Source organism: Camellia sinensis, chromosome 14 (genome assembly GCF_055761805.1).
Source record: "Camellia sinensis isolate YWXY chromosome 14, ASM5576180v1, whole genome shotgun sequence".
In the NCBI taxonomy this organism is placed as follows: Eukaryota; Viridiplantae; Streptophyta; class Magnoliopsida; order Ericales; family Theaceae; genus Camellia; species Camellia sinensis.
In genome coordinates this window covers 14,934,258-14,940,119 of record NC_138974.1, presented here as the reverse complement: position 1 = coordinate 14,940,119, position 5,862 = coordinate 14,934,258, and the positions used below count along the sequence as shown (strand labels likewise).

General features: G+C 34.9%; 1 long non-coding RNA gene across 1 annotated transcript; it reads right to left on the bottom strand.

Annotated features, from left to right (window-relative positions):
• Positions 1–2,650: 2,650 nt before the first annotated feature.
• Positions 2,651–3,755, bottom strand: LOC145807528 (uncharacterized). Its single transcript, XR_014350671.1, has 2 exons — positions 3,384–3,755; positions 2,651–2,909 (listed from the first exon to the last, which is right to left on the bottom strand). It is a non-coding gene; the product is annotated as an uncharacterized LOC145807528 (long non-coding RNA).
• Positions 3,756–5,862: the final 2,107 nt, after the last annotated feature.

Below are 5,862 nucleotides of genomic sequence, written 5' to 3'. Positions count from 1 at the left end.
TTATAACCTGAGCGCCTAAAAGATTTCCGATGCTTTTTATTACGTGTTGCAATAAAGCAATAAAAAATATATAAGGTCTAGCTCTCTTTCAGGCCCAGATTAAATTAGAGAGTGATGTTGGGTTTATGGAGGCTCACTACAAGTCTTGTTTCGATAATTTGAACTGTTTAATATGTAGAACTCGTCGAGTACTATATGCCTGTAAAAAATCAAGCTGATCGGATATCGATAGCTATCTCACTGGATCAGTTTTCTGCTAACCATTTATTTTTTTACTGTCCATTTTTTTTAAATACAAAACTAATTTGATCACGTAACTATCGATATCTGATCAACGTGATTTTTTACAAGCATATAGTACTCGACAAGTTCTATACATTCAATGGTTTGAATTATCAAAACGGACTCGTGATGGGACCCCACAAGCCCAACAACATCCCCTAGCTGATCTAAAACGAAAGGGAAGCCGGTGTCAAAAATATAAATTACACTAATCACTCTAGAAGTTTATAAAAATTATAATAAGCTTAATAAACTTAACATATTAATAGTGATTTTTCAGGACAAAAAGATAGGGCAAATTACAGTAACGGTTTTTATAGTTTGAAACTTATGTCACTTTGGTCCCTGACCTTTCAATTATACTTGACCTTAATTTTGAATCTTATTTCAAATAATGACAACTGAATATATTATTATTCCATGTCAATGGTAGAGTCGATAATTTAATAAAATATAAATTAGTTTAACCAAAATAAATGTTAAAAAATTATTTTTACTTACCAAAGATAAAATTATATAAAAATGATAATTTTTTACATTTTTATTTATTTTTATTTTTTTACTAAATTAATTTTTAATATGTGTTTGGATGATCATGTAATCGATAGTCGTTTTTGTTTATTTTTTAGATGGTTATCATATAATAGATGGTTGTATTTGTTGTTAACAGATATTTTTTTGATGATTATCATGTAATAAATGGTTATTAAGTTTTTAAGGTGTCATCTATGTGTTTAATATATGAAATATTTTTAGTTTTGAATTTTTTGATTTAATTGATTGATTTAATAATAAAATCAAAATTGTCATTATGTTTGACTTTTGAAAAAATAATAACTAATTTAATGAAAGTAAATATAAAAAAAAATTATTTCTACCCTCCCAAAAGATAAAATTATATAAAAATTGTGTTTTTAATTTTTTTAACCACTTTAATTTATAATTTTAGAAAAAAATTTCTAAAAATAAATTCTGAAAATTAAGCCAAACATAATTTTATAATCAAGAAAGTTTCAATATTATTCATTAAAAAAAAATGTCATTACATTTCAAACAACATAAAACTTAATTAACAAAAAATAAGTTGTATTTGCCTTTGAAATAGATCGTTTGCAAAAGAAATATCTTTGATTGTCTTTATTTGAAACAAGATTCAAAATTTAGGATCAAACGTGTCACAATTAAAAAGTTAAGGATTAAAATAACACAAGCCCCATGTAATTCGCCCTAAAAGAAAAGCGATTGAAATTAATGTGATGCCTAGACAAGATGATAAACAAGTGTAACTGTGGGGACATATTTTTTGGGTAGTCCATGTGGCCGAGGTTGTTAGTCAAGGTGCTACGTGGGCAGATCATGTTTGCCGAGATATTTGGGGTATTGCCGAGGTATTGTAACATGCCCGGGGGGTACCCGCGTGCGTTAAACAGTTCGGACCCCCCGAGATCTCTTTGATCTATTCTCACGAGTGCAATGTGAAACATAGATGAGAGTCCAGATTTGACAACTTTTATTGAAAATCTATTTTATTGCAATTTTGTAAAAAATGGACTGCGTCATCAGATCTCAGAGTCGCCACCTAATATTTATTTTGGGAAAATTAGGAAACCCATGACTCGTGCCAAGGCCACTGTTCGTCGTAACCAAGGATGCTTGGCTCGGAACCTTAGGTATGAGAGGGGAAGGTCAATAATGAGCACCCCGCCCACCCGATCAAAGATCGGCCTTTACTAACCATGATATGAATTTTATTTTATTTATATGTTCATGTTCTGATTAGTTAATAAATCCTAAAATTTACTATGTGAAGCATATAAGTATAGACTATGACATTCATTTTGGAACAATTTGATATCATGCATTTTGAAAGAGTTTTGACGATGTACAACCCAAATAAATTGAGTTTACAAGCATGAAAAATCAACATCATTCCAAATTAAGCGACACAACCTCCATCCACTGGCATTCATAGAGTTATATCATATAAGCAACTAGCCTCATGGTAGAATGCTAGACATAGTAAGAAAAACACACACACACGGGATGCTAAAGCATAAAAACTCACATGTTTGATGTCCCACGAACAAGCTGCAAAACAAAGTTAGTAAAATATGCATGATCTTATATACAAAATCCTAATGCAATTCACTCATGAGATGCAACTAAAGATTCGGCTTCTAAAATATGATATGTGAATCATCTCAAGAACATGAGGTAGCGCACATAATCACAAAGGAATTGATTAAATCCACAAATGCAAACTTAGCCGAATCAAGATGCATGAAACATGGATGCAAAGCATAACTATGATGAAAAATAAATATGATGTTTATGTACAAATAAAGAAAGCAAGTAAATGAACGAGATAGAAAGAAGCAGGGCGGGGAATTATTACAACATTTTAAAGAATAATTACAAACCAAATTAGAGAGGGATGAGGAGAATATTAGAACAAAATAAAAACCTCACAATACACTCAAAATAAAATAAATAAATAAAATAAAAGCTTCATGTTCTTTAGAACCGCCGGCGGAAATTGGTCAATGTTGGGAGATTACGCCATCTTGTTCAGAAGAAGCTAACCGACCGGCCAAATAGGGCGGCCGGCGAATTAGGCCAAGCAAAACCTGCTTTGTTGCGAAACCAAGAAAAGGAACAAACAAAAAATATGTAGGTCGCTCAACTAACCACTACCGGTTAGATTAAAAAAAGAAAATAAATATAAAATAAAATAAAATAAAAAAAGTGCAAACTCACAACATAAACCTAAAGCAATAAAACAAATATAAGACAGAACATGCAAAATTACAACAAAACTAATATGAGACTAATACACGAAAAAAAAAATAAATATGAGGTAAAACATGCAAGATTACAACAAAACTAATATAAAATTAAAGTATGCGAATAAAAATAAATAAATAAATAATTATGAGCTAAACAAACCACTAGGATTATAACAACACACTATGAAATATAAAGTAAGAAAATAAATATGAGATGAACAAACCACTTGGATTATAACAAAACATAATGAAATAAGAAGCAAGAATACAAATATAAGATATAAAATATAAGAAAATTAAAAATTAAAAATTCACCTTCCAAAGAAAGATTGAACTTCTTGATTTCCAAACTTCCTCTTGATCACCCTCAAGTGTAGGAAGTGTGTTCTCAAGTCCTCAATTCGAAATTATGGAGTTTATGGAGTTTGTGGTATAGAAAGTGGTTAGCTCTCTAGTTTTTCTCACTTTCAATCACTAAACATTCTTCCTTATGATCAAGGCGATTGATCTTTGGCTATATCAGAATTTTTGGAGTGGTTTTGGTGTATGGAAATGAGGAATTTCAGTAGCTATGGAAGGTATGGGGTGTATATGGAAGATATGAATATTTTTTACTCAAAAACTCAAATTTTCTCTCTTTTTTCACTCTTTTCTCACTCCTTTCTCTTCAATTTCGTGGTCCTCCTCCTCTCTTACAATATGATCATTCTATATAGGTAATGAAGGAGAGTAAAGGTCAAAAAGAAGGTGGGAGACAAGATGGGAGACAAGAATGTGATAGGAGGGCAAAATTTCAAGGTGGTTGCATGGAATACTCCTTTATGGATGCAAACAAAACATCTTTTTGACTATGGAGGATGGTTAGGTATAATGGAGGATGATTGGATGCACTTGAATGGCTCAAAGAATAAGTAAATGGGTTGTCCCAACCGAACCAAAACCAAGAAAAATGGGATATTGCTGTTTTGGGTCGAATCAACAAAATCTGCTTTTAAGCCCAACTTCAAATGGGCATATCTCCCCCATATGGACTTGGTTTTAGGCAGTTCTTTGGTCCAAATTGAAGCCCCAGAAGTCTACTTTCCAATGGTGGTGGCCTCACATTTAAATTCCAAGTGTACAAAGAGATATGCCTAATTTGGTGAAGGCTATCTCGGGCTGGGTCAACAAAATCTGCTCTTAAGCTTCACTTCAAATGGGCATATCTCCCTTATTTAGACTTGCTTTAAGGTGGTTCTTGGGTCTAAATTGAAGCCCCTAGAAGTCTACTTTCCAATGGTGGTGGCCTCACATTTAAATTCCAAATGTACAAAGAGAAATGCCTAATTTAGCGAAGGCTGCTCATTTCCTTCTTAATGATTTGATACTCATCCTTTTCCTAAACCAGCTTTCTTTCATCCCCTCATATTTCCTTCAACTCCAAACCTATACAGAAGATATTTTTAAATATTTTTCAAAAAGTTCACCTCCCTTCCATTCATTTCCACTTTGCCCTTACTCGGTTTACTGAAAAGTGTAATATTTTAATCGAAATGGGAGCCTCGAGACATCGTAGAAACATTTAAAAAACATATATTTTGAAAATAGGGTTTTAAGGTCTAAAATAGTTTGGCCAAAAAATGGGTGAAGGTTGGGATTAAAACTTAAATTCCATCTTTCTTACTGAGAATTTTGTGAGAAACACATTCTAATTGTCATCATCGGGTAAACAAAAGAAAGCGCCCAAGTCTTAGGACCGGTCAAAAATAGGGTGTCTACAGGTATTCTGCGGCAATACCGGAATTCGAGATTAGCGAATAAGGGACAAGAGTCCTAGAATGGGAGAAGACTTCAGTTTGGATAAAGATAAGACTCTTAGAGAGTTTATCCTAATTCTACTGGGAGTCCAAGATTAGCAGTAATCCTAAGTTCATTAGAGCTAGGCTTCTATTGGGACTAGGATTGAGTTTGCTATAAAAGAGAGGCACCCCCATATGTCTAAGGTATGCTATTTATATTCTGAATAGTGAGTTAAGCACTATTGATTATCTTTGAGAGATAACTGACTTGATCGTCGCAATGTCCCCGGGTGGATGAACCACCATCGGGATCTCTTCTTTCTGTTGCAGGTCGCTTGGGCTTAGTCTATTCTGCCGGTGTTCTCCAGCTGAGTGCTTGATTGGCAGTGTGGTCAGAAATTGACACACACAATTTGGCGCCGTCTGTGGGAAAGAAAGGAGAATAGATGGCCAACGGCGGATAGAAAGAGAAGGTTGGGGACGACACCCCTACTGAGAGTGTGAAACATATTGACCTTGACGTTGAAAAAGACAACAGCAACAAAGAGACTCGTGATAAGAATCACGGAGAAAAGGACGTCGGCCAGGAGGGTGGCGTACCAAAGAAATCAGACCGGAGCGGGTATTATAACGAGGACGACCTCTAGGTATGGAAAGATAGATGCCTGCGGAGGGACGACGAGATAAAGGGAATGGCGAACAAATTGGCGGACTTGTAAACGGTCATTAATTTCATGATGCAGAACAATGTCATGCAGCCACCGTTCCCGCTACAAGATATGCCGATTCCAGCGGCCAAGAAAGGTGCCCAGAAAGGGGGGCAGAAAACGGTTCCTACAGTCCCTCAACATGGCGGGACCAAGAGACATTCTCGTCGGCCTTCGCGGGAGGTCGGGCATGGAGAATCCCAGAAGGCACGTCGAACAAAAGAAACCTGCACCAAAGAACATCGGGATGTTCAGGGAAAGGAATTCTGTTTCGATACGACTAGTGGAGGGAGGTCCAAAAGGACTCAC